Source organism: Ornithodoros turicata, unplaced genomic scaffold (genome assembly GCF_037126465.1).
Source record: "Ornithodoros turicata isolate Travis unplaced genomic scaffold, ASM3712646v1 ctg00000887.1, whole genome shotgun sequence".
Classification (NCBI taxonomy): domain Eukaryota; kingdom Metazoa; phylum Arthropoda; class Arachnida; order Ixodida; family Argasidae; genus Ornithodoros; species Ornithodoros turicata.
In genome coordinates, this window is record NW_026999411.1 from 382,682 (window position 1) to 407,650 (window position 24,969).

General features: G+C 46.4%; 1 long non-coding RNA gene across 1 annotated transcript; it reads left to right on the forward strand.

Annotated features, from left to right (window-relative positions):
* The first annotated feature begins 9,628 nt into the window (after nucleotides 1-9,628).
* LOC135375533 (uncharacterized) lies at nucleotides 9,629-11,513 on the forward strand. The gene is made up of 3 exons (XR_010417271.1): nucleotides 9,629-9,671; nucleotides 11,326-11,390; nucleotides 11,468-11,513. It is a non-coding gene; the product is annotated as an uncharacterized LOC135375533 (long non-coding RNA).
* Nucleotides 11,514-24,969: the final 13,456 nt, after the last annotated feature.

Consider the following 24,969-nt stretch of genomic DNA (forward strand, 5'->3'; position numbering starts at 1 on the left):
AAAAGAAATCATAAAGATCAAAACTGTACAAAACATTCCTTACAGAGCTGCAAAGACACAATACGAATTTCAAATGAAAGGATCTTTCTCCGAAGTGGTGCGCAGGGGAGTGGCACCACCAAGGAAATCTGTGGAAACTCAAACCTGCTCGCAGGTCTCTGAGTTCCCACCCTACACTCCCCAACAGGAGGCTGGAGACACTCAGGTGCCTCCTGCTGTTACGGAGGCCAGCCGTTCAACTGGCCAGAAAAACACACCCACGGCCGTTCGTACGGCCGGCGGTATACTGTCTGTTTGGGATGGGACTTTAAAAGCCCCCTCCCAGAAAGGACCTCAAAACATGGAGGTTGATGATGATGACAGGATGTCACAGAAATCAAGCATCCCTGATATGTCAGGGAAAGAAAGGAGAGAGAAGGGCAGAGGAAGGGGCGCAAAAGCAAATGAACAGCAGAAACAACAACTGCGAAGAGTTCAAGCCCCTTAAATGCAATTCCTGTTTCCCAAGTTACTCAGCAAAGTTTTCCACGTCTCCCTCCTTGTTTGTACTGCGCTCGCCATCTTTATTTCATTGATTATAATGGAAAGTTTTATTCAGTGGAACTGCCGTGGAATGCTGTCAAATCTAGATGACGTGAACGATCTTTTTGACCGCTACAATGCGGCATGTTTCTGTCTGCAGGAGACTTATCTAAACGCAAACACTCCGAACCCTCTTCGCAGACATAACATCTTCAGAAAAGATCGAACTGACGCAGCTCGTGCATCCGGCGGTGTAGCTATCGTTACACGAACATGCTTTCCAACCAAACAAGTACAGTTAGTGACAGAATTGGAGGCTGTGGCTGTGCAGGTCTGTCTCGATAAAATGGTGACAGTCTGCTCCGTTTACTTGCCACCAGCAACAACCATCACGCAAACAGACATAGAAAATGTATGCAGCCAGTTGCCACAGCCTTTTCTCCTTTTGGGCGATTTTAATGCCCATAATCCTCTTTAGGGCAGCGTAAGGGTTGACTGCAGGGGGCAGATGCTTGAAGCAATTCTCTCATCATCCATGATTTGCCTCTTAAACACAGGATCACCAACTTATTTACATACCTCAACTCAGACTTTCTCTGCTTTGGACCTGTCCTTCTGCAGCCCATCGCTTTTGCAGGATGTGGAATGGAGAGTTGAGGCAAACCCTCTTGGAAGCGACCACTTCCCAGTGATCTTGAAATATCTTTCAGGGCTTAATACACTTACAATACGTCCTCCCAGATGGAGACTCTAGGACGCTGACTGGGGTTCTTTTACTGAGAAGTGCGACCTTACTTTGATCCCATTGAATCATGTAGCAATTGAGGATGCTAACGACCTCATCACAAATGTCATCATACAAGCAGCAACTGAAAGTATTCCACAGTCTTCTGGCCGCCTGCCCAAAGCCTTGGTGGACTGCCGAATGTGAGGAGACACGCAAACTTCAAAACCGTGCTTGGGGGATATTCCGAAGATATCCAACCGCAAATAACCTCCTGCTTTTTAAGAAAGCGAGGGCCAAAGCAAGATGGACACGCAAACAAGCAAAGCGGTCATCTTGGCGTGGTTTCGTGTCATCTTTAACCGGTCATACCCCATCCAAAATTGTTTGGGATAGGATCCGAAAGATCAAGGGACAGCATATGGGTTACAGCATCCCTCTTTTACGTATTAATGGCCAATCAATTAACTGCCTAGAAGAACAAGCCAATGCTCTCGGAGAGCACTTTGAAAATGTCTCAAGCTCATCATACTATTCCAGGGAGTTCAGAACAATCAAATCCAACGCAGAGAAACGAGTAATTCCAATGAATGGTGGTGAAGAGCTTATGTATAACCAGCCCTTTACGATGGTGGAGCTTCTCAGATCTTTATCATTTCGAAGCGTCATATCCCCAGGACCAGACAGGGTAACCTACTCAATGCTACAACACTTATCAGAACAGTCTAAAATTTGTCTACTCGAGTTCTTTAACAAAGTTTGGTCCAGGAACACAATGCCAACTGCTTGGAAGACTGCGACCATCATCCCAATCCTGAAACCTGGAAAGGATTCCTCAACGCCAAGTAGTTACAGGCCGATTGCCCTCACGAGCTGCATTGGAAAGACATTTGAACGAATTGTTAACAACCGTCTTGTACACTATCTGGAAGAGAATAACTGCTTGTCGCAATTTCAGTGTGGATTTCGAATGGGATGCTCAACAACTGATCATCTCATTCGTTTGGAAACAACCATACGGGAAGCTTTTGTCAGAAGGCGTCACTGTGCATCCGTTTTCTTTGATCTTGAAAAAGCATACGATACCACGTGGCGGTATGGTATCCTGCAAGATCTTTATTCCCTTGGAATACGTGGTCGTCTTTTGAGATGTATTGCTGACTTTTTGCAGAAAAGAACATTTAGAGTCCGGCTTGGCGAACTTCTCTCTCGTTCGTCCATGCAAGAAAATGGAGTCCCACAGGGCTCCGTTCTCAGTGTCGCCCTGTTCCTTGTGAAAATAAATTCTGTCACACAAGTTATCCCTCCTTCCATAACATATTCTTTATACGTAGACGACATCCAAATGTGTTGCTCCTCGACGAATTTGACAGTGTGTGACAGGCAGCTGCAGGTCGCCATAAACAAGCTGAGTAGATGGGTGACTCGAAATGGGTTCAGTTTCTCAACCGAGAAAACTATCTGTGTTCTTTTTTCGAGGGTACGAGGATTATTTCCCCCGCTCTCACTTAAGCTAAATGGGTGTGACCTCCAGGTAAAAGACCAACACAAGTTCCTGGGAGTCATCTTTGACACAAAGCTTACATTTCTTGTCCACATCAAACACTTAAAAGTCAAATGCACAAAATCCATGACCCTCTTAAAAATTTTGTCCCATAGATCATGGGGTGCGGACCGTCAGACCCTTTACAGAGTTTATACCTCAACAATACGGTCCAAACTTGATTACGGGTGTGTAGTTTATGGTTCAGCCCGGCAATCCGTGCTTAAGGTCCTAGATCCAGTGCATCATTTAGGCTTGCGTCTGACACTTGGAGCTTTCCGCACATCACCAGTGGAAAGCCTTTATGTTTAAAGCAACGAATGGTCGCTAGAAAGGAGACGGTTTTACCTGTCCGTTCAATACTTGTTTAGGGTAAAAGGATACGCCCATAACCCAGCCATCCCCTATGTCGAAGACACGTGCTACAAACAGCTATTTCTTAATAAGCACACCGTTGTCCCTCCATTCAGCATGAGGGTCCTTCAAGGGTGTGAGGGTTATAACTTCCCCCATTGTGATTCCACGGTAGTACGGGCTACCTCGCGTATTCCACCATGGCAGTCTCCTCCGCGTTTTAATTATACCTTGACGAAGCAGGACACCCCACCCGTCGTACTCCAGCAGGAGTTCGAGTCCCTAAAGGAAAGTCTTGGCAAACACAGTGCTTTTTATACAGATGGCTCAAAAACAGACACCGCCGTATCATGCGCAATGATAAGCGACGGATATACACTTTCAAATCGTCTACCTCACGTACTCTCCATTTTTAATGCTGAGGTATATGGTATCATAACTGCATTGAACTACATCGTACAATATCATATCAAGTCATCAGTCATCTACACGGATTCTCTAAGTTGTCTGAAAGCAATAGGCAACATGGGGATGTCAAAAAATCTGCTTGTGCGCAGGGCACAGTGCCTTGCCAGTAGAGTGACGAAAAAGGGCCTTTCTTTAACCTTCTGCTGGGTACCCAGTCATGTTGGTATACCCGGAAACGAACTCGCTGACACAGCTGCCACAGCTGCCCTTTCATTAGAAATCAGCCATTTTGATGTACCCTCCCATGACCTCCGCCGAGCACTTCTCAGAAGCATAAACAGCAAGTGGCAGCAGCATTGGGATACACAACATGACAACAAACTCCATCTAGTTAAACCAGCCGTAGGGAAACCAACCCCTGTTTTTAGCAATAGCCTCCATGAAGTTGTTTCCACCAGGCTCCGGATTGGCCACACCCATTTGACGCACGGTCACCTCCTCCGTAGGGAGGATCCCCCGTTCTGCACCTGTGTGGCGTATACAGTTCCGTCCTTCACATTCTCATCACATGTCCATTGTATGAAACCCACCGACATCGTCATTTCCACGAGTTTTACACATACAATTTACCTCTCCATCCTTCCCTTTTACTAGGGGATGAAGCTTTCGTGCCATTTGAACAGGTTCTTAAATTCTTCCAAAATATTGGTCTTTTAAATGCTCTCTAGTTTTACAGCTTTCTCTTATACCATTTGATTGGTAATGCGTTAGTTTTAACCAAATCCTTATACCTTTTAATTAATCACTAGATCATTATCTCTTAAACTGTTAATGCTTTTTATCATGGTCTTGGCGCATTATGGTCGTAGTTACCGCTGCGCCATTAAAACACGAATCATCATCATCAACATATCCTCGAGCAAGCGGATGATATGCTCTGGGATGCCCTTTCCCCTGAGGGCAGCGGATAGTGCTTTGTGACTCGCTGAGTCAAATGCCTTGCTGATGTCGAGCGCAATGGCATACAGGCTCTTCCTCTGCTTCTTCGCCGCTACCATAATACCCTGAAGGAGCAGCAGGTTCGTAGACGTGCTAAGATCTTTAGAGAAGCCCGCATGCAGATCATGGAACCGCGTGTCCTGGGTTAACCTCGACAGCACGAGTTTGGCAAACAGACGATAGATCAGGGAAGCTACGGTAATCGACCTGTAGTCTCCTCCTTTCTTAGGGCAGGGCCCTTTAGGGATGCCTTTAGGGGTTCTTGAACTCGGCTGGTACCTTCTGGTCTCGCAGCCAGGAGTTGAACACCATAGCCCACACTGCTGCTGGGACGCGTTTGATGTCGTCCACGGTGACGTTGTCCGGGCCACTCGCGGACTTAGCGTTCATGGACCTGATAGCCGACTCCACCTCTACCTCGGTCAGTTGGCAAGAGTCAACCAGAGCCCTTTGCTCCGAGAATAGGTCTCTGTCCACCGGTCGAGATTCCGCCGAGAAGATGGGGTCGTAGACCTCATGCAACTCGTCAAGCGAAACTGCCGGGCCCTCGGTAGTTTGTTCGGCCAGTAAGCTATCCCGCAAGACCCCCGGGCCTAGGGAGTAGAGCTTTTGGTGCAGCCGGTAGCGCGCGCGCCGCCGCTGCGATCTGCTTTGGGGACCCTTGTCTGCATGATCGTTTTGGGTTTTGCGGCCCTGTTTCCCCTTCTTTCTGGGTTCCCACCCATGACGTTTCAGTATGTCAAGTACGTCCTCTGCCCCAATGGGGCCCGAGAAGTACGTCTGAAGCAGTTGCTGGTCAAGACCAGCGTTATTCAGGATGTCCAGGATTTCTTCTCGCGGGGGGTCTGCCCTCACCTCTTGCATGGCATGTGCAATCGGGTCGGATACTTCCGGAGCCCGGAGGGCTTTTTCAGCATGTTCCCGGAGTTCTTTCAGTTTGGCTTTGTACCTGGGATGCTTGCGGGCACAAGCAATAGCTGCATGAGTACGGGTGGTGAAGTGCTCGGCGAGACACTTGTTGGGAAACTGAACCCCTTGCAGATCGAGCTCTAAACTTGCTAGGGCAGCTACCTCCGAATCTTTCCAGACCGTTTTCCTGGAGATTGGGGTGGTGTCATTCTGCGCTTCAAGTGTCGGATCCATGATCTCGAGTGAGGGATCCAAGATCTCCTCATATGGTGTGGGTTCCTGTGTTGCCGTTCGAGCCGTTGGCCCCTCAGGTTCCGACGTCGTGGTTATAGGATCATTGATCCCACCGGGCCTACGCTGCAGGCTTGTTCCGGTGACCATCCCCGAGTTGGGTACACTCAGACAGGGCGCTCCAAAGACTGTCGTAGGGATAGAGACATATTCGGCATCTTGAGCTGACTGGCTTCCACTTGGTGTGACGCCGGTGGACTGCATCCCAGGAGTACTCGCTGTTGCGAGAAGTGACCATTCCGAGACCTCCTTAACTGTACTCGTTAGGGCCGCCGGGCCTAGGTCTCTGGGAGACTTTGGCATAGGCAGGGCGTCTAGTGACGCGGATGGTCTGGCCTGGTTCCTGGGATTACCGGACGTTTGGTTGCAAGCTAGCCCCGTGCTTGTCCATTGGCTTATCTGTCCTGATTTGTTAAAAACGGGAGGCGTACACCTCTCGTTTTCAGCAAATCAGGGCAGAGAACGATATCATTCGAGGTGATGGTTGGCTAGGAGCGTGCTACGCGGTGAAGTTCATTTTTAAGAGTGTACTTTGTGCTAACGTAGTCTTCAAAAGCATTTTTATAGTACTCCAAGAAGTCAGCGAGGCTTTTCCAAAGTTTGGGGACCCTTTTAAAGATGTTTTATTTAGCTTTTCTTTTTTTTCCAACATCCCACCTTAGGTCTGCGCGATCATTGGAGTTATTCAAATTTACGAAGGCGAACAATTCTCTTAGCGATTCGATTTTCGATGTGAATATGGAATTCTGCATTCCAATTTCAAATAGAATCGATCTTTCTTCCAACCTGAATATATATTTGAGAACTTTTAATACATCGTGTGCAATGGAGACCACTCTCGTTTTGTTAGGCTTACTGGTTCATAACGATCTATGTACTGCTGCCTGAGATTATCGCGCTCTTGAACGTGGTAGATAATTGTGCCTTAGCTGAGACGTCCGCTTAAATGTAGGGATAGTTTCGAATAAGACGAGAAAGCCAAATAGTTTCGGTCAAACACCTCTTTACAGTATAGATTGCACCCTTCGCGCGAACTCTCTGCACAGCGGTATAGTAGGAGAGGACATCCTGTTTCCCTTCAGAGGAAACAGCTTTCCATTAAGAACGAACTCATGATGTTCTTCTAATGTGTCTACGATTATAATGGGACATGTAGGAAACGGAAGTGGGCGTAACTTTGCGCAAATTGTTTCCGAAACCCTTTGGAAGGAAATTGATGCCATTAGTCTTTCAACAACATTCGGCACGTCTCAAGGACTGCGAGTCACCCATTCCACGTGTCTTACAACATTCGTATATAACGGAAATAAATGCTCTATCGAAAATTGATACATTCGAGTATTGTTAAACGTAATAAAAATACTTGAATTAAATCAAATGCGTCGAAGGATGTAACGAGAAATATTCTTATTAATGGCGAAACCATCGAAACGAGCTTTGTGTGTTTCAGGCTGAGGTCCAGTCTTCGTCAGATACAAAATGTGACCCTTTATGTCACGAAGACGAGGGAGCGATGGATCGTCCACGATGGACCATGTTCCAGTTCCGCGTTAAATCAAAAGAAAGGAATACGCATGTTCAAATGGACGTGTCATGAACATAGATGATGAATAATGGGAAATGAAACATACTGTTAATGGCTGGAAACAAAATGCATCAACGAGCAGAGTTCGAGGTAACTTGTTACAACTAACTCGTTACTGTAACTACGTTCCTTTTTTTGGTAACTTGTAACTTAACCCGGTACTTTTGCGCCGTGGTAACTTTCAGACGAACTCGTTCCTTTTTCAGGTAACTTTGCCAAAGTAACTTAAGTTAAGTTCCAAGTTACTTTTAACTAGCTTTTCACTCACGTCCACATATTTTCTTGCTTTCTCTCCGGTTCCTTCGTGGCTTTTTTTTTTCCATAAAACGTGATATTCAATCAATGGCAGTATTTTATTCAGGAAGTAAGAACCGCCGCCATTGAAATGAAGCTGAACCATTGCGCGCCCACAGGGAGTAAGATGCAAAGCGTTTGGATATACCTCTACCAGAAAAACGTCATCATGACGTTGCTAGACAGGCTGAAACCGAAACAAATCGGAAGGAGAGGGCTGGGTTCCACGAACGGGCACTTGTTCGCTGCCTCCCATTGAAAGAAAAGCAGGACCGAGGGTCGCGTCCCTTTAAAGGACCATATTGTGATCCCCTCAAGACCGTGGCTTTCGGAGGCGACCTTGTTCACCTCTAGCTCCAAGCGTAGTTAAATTCTACCATATTTGTGGCGCTGTCGAGTGGCGGCGGCCTGGACCTCCCTGTAGACAGTGGTGAAGCCAGAGACGTATCTCTTTCTTTTGACCCCCTGTACAAGATGAATCATCGATTGAGTGACCAGGGTGCGCGCCTTGTACCGTTAATTACTCACCCGTTAATTAGTCAGGGGAGATTCAGGGGTCACCCGGACAGCTCAAGTATAGCCCAACAGCCAAGGCTCAAAGCGCTGAGGGAAACTTGTGCTCTTCGTGACCATGAAAGGGGATTCCTTCACACGCTTTGTGCAAATGTACGCAATAGACGGGCCAACCATATTCTACGTTTTGCCTCTCGTTAGAATATTCACGTATATTGCCCTGAGCTCGTTTCAAGCAGAGGGACTGTACTCCACCTACTCATTACATGCCCATTACAGGAAAATCACCGTTTTCGCCATTTTAAAGAATTTTACCAATATCATGTGCCTTTTCACCCTGCTCTATTGCTTGGGGATGAACCGCTTTTACCCTACATGAGAATTTTCAACTTTTTTAGAGATATCGGCTATTTAAATGTCCTATAGTGTGAATGAGTTTCTCTTTTACCGTAGTTTACATCTCAAATTCTGAGATAATTCGGTTTTAATTGAACAGTTAGTTTTACCTTTCCACACACATCACAGTTTTGGCGCATTATAGTCTAGTTGCTCATGCGCCATAAAAACTGCAATCATCATCATCATCATCATCGTTTCAAGCAGAGGAGGGATGTGCTGGTACCGTTATCTGTATAAGTAACACCCCTGTCCCACGCTTCTTCCCGTCGGGATGCTAAATGAGCCCACTTGCCATAGGGCGTCGCGCCTAGGGGCCCACCCTGCTAGTATACAGGGTGTTTCGGTCTCAGTCGCTTTTGCGCCAAGAACCTCCAATTATCATCATCATCATCATACAGGGTGTTTCACCTAAGGTGAAGTGGCGACGTACTCGGTGGAAGATTATGGGACTTTGGGTTATTGCCTTCGAGAAACTTTTGCTGCACCCTAAACTTTGAACGGAGCTCCCATCTGCCGTGGAAAACAATGTTATCGTGTTCGATAAAAATATACTTCTAAAAGTCGGACAACAACGAAAGTGTGTCAAATTGGATATTTAAGGAACTGTTGGACTACGTGATCACTCTCATCTTGTAGCATAGCTGAATAAAGGAGGAGACATAACAACGATGAGCGCGTAGGGATTGGTCAGTTATGAATGCTGGTTCTTCAGATTCTTTTTTTTTTTTTCACGGCTGTCTTTAGTGTCCTTAACATGAGCGGGGACGTGTAGGATTCTGTTTTATACAATGATCTATAACTTGGAGTATATTTTGTATACGGGAGATAATGGTCGGTGTTCTCTGTGACCTTTGGCCAATCTTTACAATGAGCCAATAAAATTTATTAGGTACCGCAATGTGATGCTTTTCTAACTTTTTTCTTCGTATAGTCATCCATTCATTCGATGCGTTAGCCGATGTTACATAAACCGTCGTAGCGGGTATCACTATATGTGGATACAGCCTCTCTAACCAATCAGCTGAACATGTACCCGGGCTTCCGCCCGGATGTAACGTGGGCTTATAAACGACAGCCACGCTGACAGAAACAACAGTCGTCTGCGAAGCTTCTGCTGTCGTCTGCAAATAGTAAGTTCTATTCTACTCCTTTGTTTTTGTATGTCCTGCCTTACTTGGATAACAATTGGGATACGAATATGGCCATCATGAAATGTGAAGGGGTCCCCGCGGTCTTACAGTTGTTCTCTTTTCTGCAAGCTTTGTCTATCTAGCGATGATGAAATTTGCACTTCTCTTCTGGATTAACGTGAGTGGCTATAAGTCTTGGAGTTCCAAGAGGAATATCAATAGAAGCGATACCTTCCAGATTTGGTATTCCCTTGTGGCTTTTAAAAATGGCACGCTCTCGATCGTTAGCTGTCGTTATTAGCGCTATTTGCAAGAGTTCATCCAATTCGCCTTTCTTTCGCTAAAGGGAGTTCCGTGCCATTAAAAACGTCAATGCAGACAACAGCAGTAAGCCATTAGACACGCATTTCCTGGTAAAAAGACAGTTTTATGAGATATATAAACCGGGAGAGTTGAACCGGGGGGGGGGGAACTGAACAGGAAAGAAGTTCAAGCAATATGAGCCCGAAGCGAACCGTCATTTTTTGCAGTTGGACACCCTAGTTCAAACACGTCATTTATCGAGCAGCAGGAACAAGTATAACAATTCTATTCTAACAAGTAGCTTTCCGTAACACTAACGATCCTTACAAAAAACTGAATTTTTTTCTACTATAAAGTTACTTACCGACCTTTCCTATAACTTGGTCTCGAAATCTTCCTAGATATTATCCAGCCGACATTTCCCAGTTGGCACCAGTCCGCCTTGAACGGGTACCACATAGTGTCCAGTGGCCACCAGCCCAGCTTAAACCCAAGTTCTTGAAGTTTACTTTGCCGTTCCCACCAGTTTGGTACCAGTTGATCATCAGTTGGTGCAAACTGAGGTGTACCATAATGGGCTGTAAAACATCCTGCAGCCAAAATTTCAGCAACCTTCCACAGTGTCCCACAACGGAAGATAAGTCCTGTCCTTGGTACCCATTGGGACGCTGCCACCATATCTGTGAAGCGTGACATAATAGCACGCCCACATCCCCCCCCCGCCCATTCTCGCCCATCGCAGGTATTCTCGATCGCTCCCAGGTGCACATAGAGTCAAATGGTAGTTCGGGAGATGCGCCCTTGATATAGCCACGACCCTGTTTCAGCAGCCCTTCAGCTCACCATTCGTTCTAGCTTAAAATACCAGCTGTACCAGCTGACTGTAGCAACTGAATGTTAGAGTGTGAGTGCCCAGATGTTGACTCTTTCGAACAACGTGTATACTCTGCGGGAAATTATTGGAGGTAACGTCGTAGTGAGCAGGGCATTCCACACGCGTCACATGCAGTCTTGCAGTGCTGCTTGGTACAAGTACCAATACGGGCTCGTCCTGTTTTTCCGAATTTTTGGCCAATATATCGCCAATGCTCAGCCAATTTGGGCCAAATGTTATTTGCTGCCTGGGCAGTGACATCCACGAAGGATGTTAGAAGTAGAAATAAACACCTCAGCGAAGAAACCTTCTTCCAAAACTGTATTATCTCTGCGTTCCTGGAATCACGTATTGCTATTTAAATAATAATAATAATAATTGTGTTCCGTCGAAAGAAGACAGAAACTAGTTCTCAGTAGCTCATAATCCTGGTGCCAACATCATCTTCATCTTCATCTTTCTAATACCCATTTGCAGTTGACACGGTGAAAAGCATCACCCAACCATGAAGATCCTTCTCCTGTTACTCCTCGTTGTTGCATGTGAGTATCCATGGCAACGTTTCTTAAACATATAGAAAGCATAGATTGTTGTTGCTTTAATAATAACTCTCTTGCAGTGGCTGTAGCCGATGCCAGATACCAATGGTTGGACGATGATAATGACGGTAAGAACACCATTGTACTCTCACAGAATTCATCCATCCTCGATGAGCAATACTGATACGCTGGACAACTTTTAATGAAAATAATCGACTCGTTCAACTCCGCCGTGCATTGTTATCATTGTTGTGTCAACGTTGTTGTCAACTAGTAAGCTCTACCTGAGTAATAATCGAGGATGTATCCAAATGCTGCCAGATAATAGCGTGGTCAGTCGGTTTCCAGCACGCTTATCTAAGTAAAAAAATGGAAAACACACGTGACGCGTCGTATTGCGTTTGGTATATTATCTTTTCAAAGCCGTATGAACATTACCGTGTCTTTCCAACTCTGCCTTGTACTTGACATCCCAAAAGGCTATGTTTTCCCTAACAGATGAATGCTTACATGAGGCGAAGCTGATGACATTTGATGACATTTCCTGAGGCGGACGTTGCACGTGTCTTCTCATAGTCATACTCTCTCGCGCAGTTTCTTGAGGAAATCTGTCACGTTTTTTATATACAGGTTGTCCAGGCTAACGTGGCACGGGGTGTAAAACACTCTAAAACACAGTGCACGATATTGCGCCTAGTAGCATGTTCCAACCGTCTCTCTATTTTTATGCTGGCCGATTAATTAGTTAAACGTTGTAATTGCTCGTCTTAAGGCGTTAAGTTGAAAGTTGCAGACCGTGTCGAGAGAGGCCACACTTCAAATGTTTCCTACACCCTGTGTAGAGTTTCATTCCTGGCCCCGCACAACCGCAAAGTGTACAACGTGACCACGAGCTCGTCTCGAATTCTGGAGCGTACAGAAAAATAACTACATCCGTTATCTGTTGGCAAGGTAATTTGTTGGATAGGCTGCGCTTATAGTTGCACGTAGATGAAGATGAGGACGGAAAATGATAATAAGCACACCATGTCCTTGTTTTACTCTCAGTTACCACTACGTGTGTCTTCTATGAAACAGACTAGGGACGAAAAGAAGAATACTATCCTGGTGGTGGACGAGAAGAAGAATACTAGCAAAATAATAGAAGATAGTAATAAATAATTGGGGGACTTAACGTCGCGAGAAAACTGTGATCATGAGGTACAGTCGGGATCTCTTCACACCGTATTTAGTCGTCCTCAGCCGGGTTTTGAACACATGGTTCAGCTACCGACCGAATCACCCAAGTCAGCCCTATAAGCTTTATCGTTTCGGCTTTGTTACATTACAGCAAGAGACTCGTTGTCATCCAGTTCAAGTAGATGTGCTAAGGCTGGAGAAACCTCGATGTTCCTAAGACGAACAATTAAAATATTTAAATCGTTCACCGTTATTTGACAGCCAGTTAGAGCATGTCCAGTTACTTTCCACTGTCTTCAACAGATGCCTTGAACTCTGTCTTATATATGTGTATGAGAAGACATGAGACGACGTAATTAAATAACGGCGGTTGAAGGAAAGGCACGAGCAGTGGGAACCCAACCCACACCCTCAGATTTCAGGTCAGAGATATACTACCGAATCTCTTCAATGTACCCCAACTATGCCACTGCTTCTGCCTATTCTTTAACTGGGCGTTTTCTAAACTCTCCCAGTCATGAATTTCAATATAAACTATATTCCATGTCTCAGAGTACCCCGAAGAGCACTTGGTGGATCCTGAGAACTTTTATGGACGTGGTAAGTACTGTAATAAAGTGGATGGATGTCACTGAGCACTGTTCCCGGATTACCAAGAAAAAATATGTATTTAGTTGCCATACTTAGTGTCCTGTAATTGTGCTACGCGTAGAATGTGTAATTATTTTATCTTCTTCCTCGAGTGACTGTTTTTCGCACTTGTGTGTTGCGTATGTGCGTTGTCCGCGACTGACTTTCAGTATACTGTGCAAAGATTTCGGGCCTAACCATCACTGAGTGATATGATGGTATCATACGATGATATCAAACCAATGACACGAACGCGTGATTAGAGGATTTCATTCCGGAACATTGTCCAGCTGTCACCGGCCTTAAGCCCTATACTTATCATTATCACGAGTCAATATCACAGTCTGTGAATTGTTTTCTGTACGCAATCACCGGGAGGTAATCTCTAAAAGAAAAATGAACGAAATTGAAAGAACAAAATAAAGGAAACATTGCCTCCAGTATATTTTAATAGCTGCCTCAGATTGTGACCATCAGCCCTTCTGCTCGATGAATGAAGTGTGGTGTCTCTAGAGCATTTTACTTGAAATGTTCCACGAAAACCTCTCTAGCCCTCGAGCTGTTGGCCAGAGAGCTGCAATTTCTCGTCACAATCGTTTCCTGGCGTCGGCAACTCGTACATTATGCAATTTTTTGAAGTTCTTTGTCACACACGTTTTGAAATAGGGATCAGAAATATCACTATTGTCGTAAGGTCAACATCTGCGTTTCCGCAAAGCAGCACAAGTCGGCTACAATGAACAAGTCGATCTGTCGTTTAAACGTAAACCGGTGTATATGAACCCAAAAGAGTTGTCACCCGGCTTGGATAGCTCGTACGACCAGATCGACTGAATTCCACCCAGAGGCGGATCCAGACCCTCGGTTTGGGGGAGGGGGGGGGTCGGATTCTTTGTTGGAGCGGGTAGTGGGGGAGGGGGAGAGGGAAATCCAATGCATAGAGTGACGTTTTGGGGCGGCAACAACAAGCGCATACAACTAGCGCGGCGCAATTCAAACATGGCTTGGCGTTTTCATCATGGCGTCTGCCACTTGGAGTGAACAGCGCTCTGTGTGGAACAAGGGTGACATTTTTGGAACTAACCTATGGAAACCTCAGTTCCCACAACCTCTGGGCATCAGCTCGTGCGTTCCACGCGTGAACGAACAAGCAGCGCAACAGATTCAATTCAATCAGACAACATACCAGGTTTATTGAGCCTTCCAGTCGTCGAGACAATTCTCAAGATCCCGTTTATTGAGGTCTCGCGCTTTTTTAGCCGGTTCATCTGCCACGCCCCCTGTTCTCGCACGGCGTGCCCTGTGTCGACTGATTAGGTATCCCACAAACCTCAAGCGCCAAACCGCTATCTTGTCGCGGTCACACGTACGTCATATACAACGTCATTTTCAGGTCATGTCACTTTGTCTACATGTCGTTTTAGCACTTGCCGACATATTCCCGTCGCCACAAGGCCAAGAGATGTTTCACGGAGCCTCTTCCGCGACATGGTAGTCCATTTCTTCTAATTTTAAGTACATCGCATCGACTTGGTCAGTCTGAACGTGGGTCTTGGATTAACAGTTGGAGGCCTTATATCCAAAACTGCGGAATTTGTTGCCGCATTACCTCTATGTGGATCAGATTATCGGAAAAGAATAATTACCGGGATCGAAAGACGTTCAAAACGCGTTGTTTACAGACGCTGCCGACCAGCGGAGTCTTTATGGCCACGTGTGTATTGACGTTTGCCGTGACGTATGACCAGGACCTGTCCACAATGCATCGCGTCTATGGAGCAATACATTTGAGCGCAGCCCTCTGGTGTGAAACGAAGAAATCACAAAATTCTTTATGCTCTGCGTAATTTCGGAGCTGAGCAAGCAGCTACAGAAGTGAAAGGGCTTCGACCATAGTTTCACAAGTTGGTGGTATGTGAAGGGAACGGCGACAAATACATTATTGGTGTCCACGCAGTACGTCCAACAGAATACAAGTGTCTCATTATGAAAAGAATGCCGCCTCGAAAGGCTGCGAAAGGTAATAGGAATTGGCGCGACGAGAAAGCTGTGGGCATAACATATCTAAATTTCGAGGTCATTCTTAATCACAGGAAGAGAATCCTGCAGAAGTCCATGGGGCCTTAGTAGGCAGTCATGTAAACCGTGGCAAGTCAATCAGTTGACTTCAGTCCACTTATCTGTGTACGCAGCGAATGTCCCTATTCTAAAGTCTACAAGAACGTCTTAACAAGTTTTCGACAAAAGTTATATAGAACCTGGTAAAGAAGGTGCCCCCATTTTTAAATACACGATCCTTTGTTCCTGAGACAGAACCTAGCTACAACGGGAAAACGATACTTCCTACTAAACCGAAACTTCGCGCGGGTGATAAAGCGTCACTTTGGAACAACTTGAACCAAAAAGCAAAGATTTGATTTTTTCTTTTTCAACCAGGGACATATTCCTCACAGAGAAATTCGTAGTCTATCAGGTCTCAGGTAGAACAAAAGTTCCATTTCCTTTTCTTTATTACAGTGAAACGAGACTTCCGCAACAGATTGAAATATGCTGCGTGCCAGACGCCGATGTTCAGGCGGACGATATGGTGTAAGAGACTACGACAGCAGGTGTGTTAGCTTCCTTTGATCTTCTTCTAAGTAGACGCTACGCCCAGCTTCCCATATTGAAACATATTCCCCTTTACACAAACCCCAAATGAGGAATATACACCCCTGTTTCTTCTGGAATGTTCAATAGAATCAGGAGTGAGTACTTATGTGAAAACATGCCCCCCCCCCCATCTCACCACACGTAGCTTAAATCTACTCTCCTCAACTACCTGTACCTTAGTTGTTCTGAGAGCAACTTGGTATTTTACAAATACTTCCAAGAGGCACTATTTGGTAGCTTTACTCAAATGCGCAGTAACTTGAACTCATTTCATATGTTACCCCTAAGACACTTCCTCCCATTAATTTATTTTCTTCCGGAGACACGAAAGCCGAGAAAAAGATTAACTTGGTGTCTTTGTGCTTTCAATGTCTTACCAACCGCACTCTACTAGTACAGGTCTTTCCACTCCTGTCACTTTTCCGCATTGGCTCTGAGAAGCGGCTGTCACAATGAGTGTGTAGGGACTAGACCAGCGTGCATTATAACATGCCTGAGAGGTCCATGATGTTTAAAAATAAAACTTGAGACCAACTTCCTTTGCTTTCTTACCACAAATGATGCTGGCTACACATGACCCGGACTGGTGGTGATGTCGTTGGATAGCAATAAGTGCAATTTCTCATGGTACCTTGAAGGGTAATCAAACAGAGATTTATAGACCACATGTTTTACGAACCAAATCCTACTAATTTGAGCAGAACAAGAAAAACACAAATCACGGTATAGTTTATCGGACCAAGTGTCCAATGTGTAGTGGTAACATGGGGGGAGGGGCCAGTCGATAATTAAGAAGATCAATCCTTCCTTTCCTTCATGTTTCCTTATCGTTTTTCTATAGCCTCGATTAGAAGGGAGTGGACTAGCAAGTCATTATTATGCGACTCATTATTACACTTGCCACTCACCGCATTACCGGCAGTAATGGGGTAGAGTAACTCATTCATCATCACTAATATGACAAGACAACATTTGACCGTCCCGGTTTCACAGATATCCGCAGCGTATAGAACTCCTACTCCTACTTCTCATACATTAAGAAATAATATTTTGTGAAAACGCACCTGCAATGTGACTAAAAAAAGTTGGATGTCCCAATCTTACTGCCGAGACTTCCATTTTCTATTCATCCGAAGACACAACCTGTCCCTTGAAAGAAGCAGTATTAAAGTCATCAGTAGCGTCGTCTGAAGGCAAATTGTACTTCTACGCTCCTTTTCCTTCTCTATTCTTCAATGTGGCAGAAACCCCTTCGAGTAACCACTGTATTTCTTTGTACATCTATCGTTATTGTATTACCATGTACTGTACAACATATCCAAACCAAAGTCTATACTCTCTCTCTCTTGCAGCTTAACCAGGGAAAATAAAGGCATCTCGAAATGAATTTTCGGCTCATTTGTTCGCATCAAATGGAACACGCAAATAAAGAGCACGTGTTGACATTACTCATTTCAGCGTCCTTAATTTGAGAACCTAAATGCAGCTTGCGACGACCGCAGTGTATGTACGCTGTAAAGTAATATGAAGTCGATGCACGAGTTGTCTAAGCAGCTCCTAGTGGGAACACGGGTGAAGATGAGTCAACGCTCTTCTAGACTGCATGGCTTTAAATTTGCAGATTTGGAACCTTACCTTTGCATAACGCAGAGACAGTACATCATAGCCACCAAAGACAACGACGTGTCTTGGAGAGATGCAATTTCATCATGCAAGTGGATGTTATTTTCGAGCAGTCACGTAAACGTTCTGGGAATAGTTGTGAACTTGAGCACCCATTTGAGGTAAGCTGTGTAGAAAGGAGGAATGTGGGGCCCTGGATCCACGAGTAAACAGCTATGTGAGAGGTGACGTTAGTTGTAGAGCATAGTTGGTTTACTTGAAATATGTGGAGGACACTTTGCCTCTCCAGTTTCACAATCTGTCTATCCAAGTCACCCAACGCGGTTTGCGCTGTACGAACAGCACAGTCACTAGTCACTATTGCCAGGACTTGTACTTACCTTGAGTACGTTCTCAAAATACAGTATTTTAAATCATCTATACAGTATTTTGGTACTACATTCAATACTTTTTGAGACCAGTCCTTTTAAGATATTTAAAATACTTTTTTTCAGTATTTGCTACTCAGTGCCCAAAATAGTTCCAGCACACTACCCCGCTGTGTCCAGATTTTCAGCTCACTGGAACTTTCAACCCTGTTTTTCTTTTCTTGTTATTTTATTTTAAGGGGGGATTCGCGCATTCGTCATTTTTCCTCCTGTACAATAGGCTGATCAAACGCTTGACCCTGCTTCTCAATAGCCCGAGCTCTTTGTCAGAAAAGGGTTCCCATTCATATTGCCAGTTAAATCCCCAGGGGATTAGGTACGAGATGATTCCGGCATGTCTTTCGTTGGTCACCAAAGCAATACACATGCGCCAGCAGTTGAAAGATCCGAGCCGACATACAGAAGGGATTTCGAAGTTTTGGGTCAGAACATATCAGCAAAGTTTAGTTGAGTTCACCAAAGTTCTGCAAACATTATTTGATACCAAGACCTTGCAAACAAAGGATACACTTATGTATGTACGTAGTAAGTATGGCAAATGAAGCTTATGGCCTTCATTTGTACAGCCACATTCAAAATACGCGTTTCACTTACTGCTAATACAAAAGTACTTTAAAGAGTGTCTTAGATACCTCATAGAATATTTACTTTACTTTATTTACTACTCAGGTTACTTTCAGTTTTGAGTATTTTGTACTGAATTTTAAATACTTTTTGAGTATTTAGTATCTAGTAGATTTGTATCTAGTGAAGAGCGTGTTGGTTGACTTGCGTGTTGCAAGTCAACCAACACGCTCTTCACTAGATACAAATCTACTATCGAAGCAATAAGAAACAGACGAGGTTGTCCTATCCATCTCTCTATTCAAGTCTACCGACGTGTTGCGTGTTGTACGAATGGCGCAATGAAATGTCACTGTTACCTTTGAACAGCTACCGTTCGAAGACAGTCAAGGACAGTGTCGTGCCATCAGGTCTGTTATTAATAAAACTTGATGTTCGTGTTGTCTGACGTCTGCGTTAATGAACAATTGAAAGGGAACGTCTGCTACGAGAACCTTTAGCTATTCAGCCTGCTTGCTCCAATTAGCTATAATTGCTAATGTAATCGTGTTTGACCAATTGTGTGGGCATCCAATACTACTAAGCTTTAGCCATTCAGTCTCAGCGGATCCCTCAGCCGACCAACTATCGGCCCGCGGCATTCCAGTTGCTTTGGCGTCGTCCGGGGAGCCGGCTTTGGATCTTCCATTCTCGTTTCTGGAGATGGACTCTGCGCTGCGGGACTCCCCTCAGCACACAGCCCCCGGGCCGGACCAAGTCACCTATAAAGCACTTCGGAACCTTCGGGATTAAGGTCGTGCTTGCCTCCTGCGGGTGCTTAACGCCAGCTGGCAAAGGGGCGACGTCCCTCAAGTCTGGAAGACCGCTATAGTGGTCCCCCTTCTCAAGTCCTGCCAATCACCCCGCAACATTGACTCCTTCCGTCCGATTGCCCTTACTAGCTGCGTGGGCAAGACGTTGGAACGCATGGTGTTCCGCTGCTTCAGTTGGTACCTCGAAACCGTGCGATTCTTCCCCGAAGTAGTGCAAGTCTTTCGGCAGGGTCGGTCGGCGATTGATAATGTTATCGACCTATTGACTGAGACGCAGCAGGCAAGAGCTGAAGATCGCATGACTGGTGCCGTCTTCCTGGGCGTAAAGAAAGCGTACGATAGCGTTTTTCATTGTGCCATCATAGCGACACTGCAAGAAACTGGTATCAGAGGCGCTCCCCTTCTTTGGATCCAGGACTTCCTGAGCGACCGCTTCTTGTTTGTTCGGACCACTGAGGGGGACACTGACCCCCACCATGTTAGCCGAGGCGTTCCTGAACGAGGTGTGTTCAGCCCCCTGCTCTTCAATGTGTGGCAACCACATCGCAGTCTGATAACGACACCGGAGGGAACCGGTCGGGACTGTGGGGGCGTTCCCCGATGGATTTAAAAGCCGGACGAAAAGGGAAGAGGGGCAGTTGGTTTTGCTGGGCGCAAGCCGAAGGTCTGATTCTGTCTGAAGGTAAAATAAACTTGCATGTGTTCTGATTTAATCTGTTGTGCTGCTTGTTCCTTCGCGCACGGAACGGACGGGCTGACGCCCCGAGGTTGTGGGAACGTAGGTTTCCACAAATGTCATCATGGCCTGTCTTCCTGCGCTGCTGCCCCACCACACGCGTCTCACGCTATATGCCGACGACATCTGCTTATGAACATCTGCCGCTCGCCGCGACACCATTCAGCATCGACTGCAGGGAGGCTTAGATATTATCGTCGCGTATCTCGCCTACCGCGTCTCTCCGTTTCACCCAGCAAGACTGTGGCCATGGTGTTCACTCGTCGGTCATTCACGAGGTTCCCGCTCGTCATTGAAGGTTCACCACTGCCCTTTGTCCCGTACTCCAAGTACCTGGGCGTGGTACTCGACCGTGACCTTTCCTGGTCTCGCCACATTAAGTCTCTCACCACCAAGACCAACAGCTACGTAGCGGTTCTTCGTTGCCTCGCTGGTTTGCGATGGGGCCCGTCCTTCTCTGACCTTCGCCGTGTCCACCAATCCCTCGTGCTGGGTTCTCTCCGGCATAGCCTTCCCATCTTGCATGGTATCAGCCGAAGCAAAAATCGAGATCTCCTCTTTAGCCAAGCCAGGAGCCTCCGCGTCTGCGTGGGAGTTCCTTCGACCACCGAGGCATACTCTGTCCTAGCCGAGGCACGCGAACCGCCAATCGATGTCCTGCGGGACGGCGCAACCCTCCGCGTTCTCGCACGGTACCTTACTCGGCACCCTCTTCACTACCTTCGCCACATCGACGAAGACTGCCCGGCCTCTGACTTCGGTCGTGCTCTCGTTCGCCTCAAAGGGTCCGTCCCTGCACAGTTCTCCCTACCCTCGCACGCCCCTGCGATGTGGACGCTTGCAAGACCCGAGATCTGTGCCACTACCCCCGGCCTCCAGAGGAAGAACGATGTGCCTGTGACAGTAGCCCGCCAGCTCGCGCTCGAGCATCTCAGTTCGGCCTATCCACTGAGGCGCGCCATTTACACTGATGGATCGGTAGCGAATGGGTCATCAGCAGCGGCCTACTACGTCTCGCAGGAAAACCGTGACCTCGCCCTCCGGCTTCCCTACACAGTGTCCTCCACGGATGCGGAGCTGCTCGGACTGCTTGCCGCTCTGCGGCATATCGCTGAATCTGTGCCTGATGCGTGGGTCGTCCTCACAGACAGCAAGGCGTCTTTGGCGCTCCTGTCAGCATACCACCCGAGCGTTGTGAGTGATCTGCGCACCATGGTACTTCAGGAGTACGCTCAACACTCCTCGGTCGGCCACGGTATCTGCCTTCAGTGGGTACCGGGGCATACAGGGCTAGACGAAAACACCTGTGCTGACGCGGCAGCGAGACGCGCCGCGCTTGATGCGGCCACGCCGGTGCCCCTACTGCCGCTCCCGGTGTCTGCGTGTCGCCTGCTTATACGCCTGCAGTACGCACGGTGAATATTTGTGTCAGACTACTGAATCAGTACGATGTTTCAAATAAATGTGTATTTTGTCAAAAATTTGCCTAGTTGTTCTGGAATACGGAATAACGAGCGTCGGGCATGAAAACCAGTGAAAGTAAAAGCCGATAGTAGCCAGTACCGGGCCGAAAGGCGAGCCGAACTGAGAGACGCCGAATTGGCCGAATGGTAGGCATCATAGTTCATTTTCATTGGTTGCATGTCCAGTGTTGCCTGAATTATCTCAAACTATGGGCTCTATGGGGAGCTGTGGGAGCCTGTCTTGACAGTCCCGCTCGGAACTGGGGCAGTGAATGGCCGTGGTATTGTAACACTTGTCCGAGCTCCACAAAAGTTCGTCTATTTTTCTCCTGCAGGCGGGGATTATAAAAGGAGGACAAATAGGTTGTCACAAATAGCTCTCTTTGCTGGTATTATGATTCACTTTTCTGAGGATTTACCTACAACCACAAATTGAAGGACCCCAAGGATTTCGGGTAGATATAGGGTTTTACCCGAATTCTTGAAAACTTGTTCCGGGGGGAACTATGGTGAAAAATCGGGTTTAACCCGAAAACGAAGAACCCAAAATATGGACCATGTCATTCTAGGTAAGAGTTTTTGTTGTATTTTATTGACCCATTTTCAAGGGATCACTGTACACAGGGTGTTCCACGAGCTGGTGCCATGAAATTCGTAAAAAAAGATGGGTAGAAATCCAGCGAACCGGTAGAGATGTAGGAAGGGAGTTGCCTCAGGACAGAAGCCGCCGATATTTCGAACAGAGACTGTTCTTCTTCTGCAGAAGAAGAACAGTCTCTGTTCGAAATATCGGCGGCTTCTGTCCTGAGGCAACTCCGTTCCTACTCCTTAAAAAAGATTGAACTTCAGAAAATTACTGTACTATGTGAAATACATTAATATAGACTTTTGCTCCAGATTGCGCTCTTTTACAGTCAGGTCAAGTATTAATCCAGTAACTTTGATAGTGAAACTCTCAAATTAGCCACAACACACTATTCCAATTAGAACCACATGGTTCCCCCCTTCCCCCAAGTTTCTCCCAAAAAATTTCAGAGCCAAAAATCAGCCGCTAGAGAAAGAGAGTTCACTGATATTTCTGTTAGCAGACTGTTGGCTTAGTTCAAATACTTTCATACCTGTGCAACAAGACAAGAGACCATGTCACAATGATGCCTTTCGCTTTTAGCAGCGTGTCTGACGTCACTTATACTGAGAGTGTGGCAGCCATACGAGTTACTGATGATGATGTGCTGCCTGACAAGGCCCTTAATCGGAATAAAAATGTATCGCTCTTCCCACTTCATTTCGATAGAGGCAGAACCAAGAGTTTCTCAAAAGCAAATTTTATCAAGCATTCTTTCACTGCAACTGATTTTTTGCCAGCTTTTCTTTGCAGAAATTTTGTGAAAATAAATGTGACTTTGATTGGAATAGTGTGTTATATACATAGGGTTCTGAATTCACAGAAGCAAATGGTACCGTCTCATGGCGAGTGCAATTAACAACGATAGCTCAATTAATGCATAACAACAATGGAAACAGCCTCAATCTGCAACAAAAATGTGTGTATTCCAAGCCCCATGATTTTCAAAAGCGAAACCTATCTTGAAGAATTTAATGACATCCGCTCGTAGGCTGCATGTATAATTTCTCTAATCTGCATGTATAATGTCGGCGCCCAAACCTAAACAAAATAAAGTGCGCTATACTGACTTGCTGTATTGCACTGCGGAAAGTTGCCAGGAACAGATGGCATGTCGACCTCATGTGGGTCAGCGTCAGATGTATCCTGCAAGGGCTGGGACTGCTGTCTCTTTTCTATATAAAATAAATAAATGTTATAAAGAATCAGCTGCAAGAACAAGAGCATCACTGGTAGATACCGAGAGGTTGTGCCTTCTGTTGAATGTTGCGATGAGATGTATATTTAGCAACACAAGTGCACTAAAACCTGTTTTCAGAAATATAATGATATTGTAGCGGGCCGTGGACAACGACGAAGATGGCCACGCATCTGGAGCAGCCCCCACAGCTCTCGCAAAGGGTGCGTTTTCTTATTCAGCTCTGGCAACTCCGAGTTACTCTCAGTCGGCGAAAAATAGCCAGAGTAGCCAGATTAGCGGAAATGACGTCATAACTCTGCGGCGAAAATTAGCCAGAGTAGCCAGGAGTAGCAACTCTTCTCTACTCTGTATCAAAATCTGTATCAAAATGCGTGTTACTGCGCACGGAGCAATCCGTGCCTCTCTATTGGTCGGACGCCACAAGCGTGTCCGGATTGGTTGCCAGAATTTGAAAACGGCACTTCGCGCCTCCTCGCCTGCGTCCTGCGTTCTCCTTCGGCGGTTTCATTTGAAATCTGAACGGTGGGCGCCGCGTTGGCGGTGTCTTTCGTTGGGAGGCAAGTGCGTTCGCCGACCGCCGTTTTATCCGTGTATTATGGTGTCTTTGATCGTGTTGTACTGTTTCTCGCCACAAGCATCGGTCTACGAACAGCCAATCGGATTTCAAACTGAAGTGTTGTCGTGAATTCTGGCTCGATGAACATGTTCAAGTACCGTCAGATCTGCATAGCGGTGACAAGAAAATATGATTCATGAAGCAGCATTTTATGTTTGACGTGTAGCAGGCAAGGACATGATGATCAAGCGATTGTGCGCAAGTACGTGGCAGTTGGTCGTTGCTGGTAATAAGCTGTGTCGACATGCGTGTTTTGCAAGTTTGAACTTTGTTCCAGTGTGCTAGGAAGCGCTACGTAATGGACTCAGTACGCTCGGAGCATGTATATGTGTCAACCTGCCGATTGTGTCAGTATAAATAAATTTGTTCATTACGACACTTTTCACAGTTGTTTGGGAATCACGGAATAACTTTACGACGTGCATGAAAGCTAGTAGACTTAGAGGTGAGGGGTAGCCGGTACAGGCCAGTATGGAAAGCAGAAGTCAGCAACAGCCAGAACCGGTCGGGCTGCGAGCCGGACGGAAAGACTTCTGATTGGAGGATTGAGAAAGCAATAGCGGCACTCTCATTGGTCGTGTGCCCAGTGTTGTGTGAATTTAGCTATACTATGGGCTCTATGGGGAGTTGGTGAGAGCTGCGTGGAGCACCTGCCCCAGTGCCACTGGCGCGGCCATGGAGATAGGCCACGGTTATCGCCTCTCCGTGGCATACCATCATCGCCGGTCGGGACGCATGTAGAGGAATACCACCGTCTTCTACATTTGGTGACCCGAACGCTGAACATCAAGTTCGAGCAATTTGGCCCTTCACCATCCCAAATTTCTGACAACACCATCGACTAGCACTACCACGGCACGCTCTCCCTGGAAGCCCCCGCCATTACTTGACTCATCACGACGACATCACGACCGCTGCTCGCCTCTCGATCAACACGCCGACCGCTCCTGTCCCGCTTCTGTCCACGCTTCCGAACCGCTGCCGACCCGACCGACCGACCCGCAACGACCCACCGACCCGCACCGCTCGACCCGACCGACCACGCAACGACCC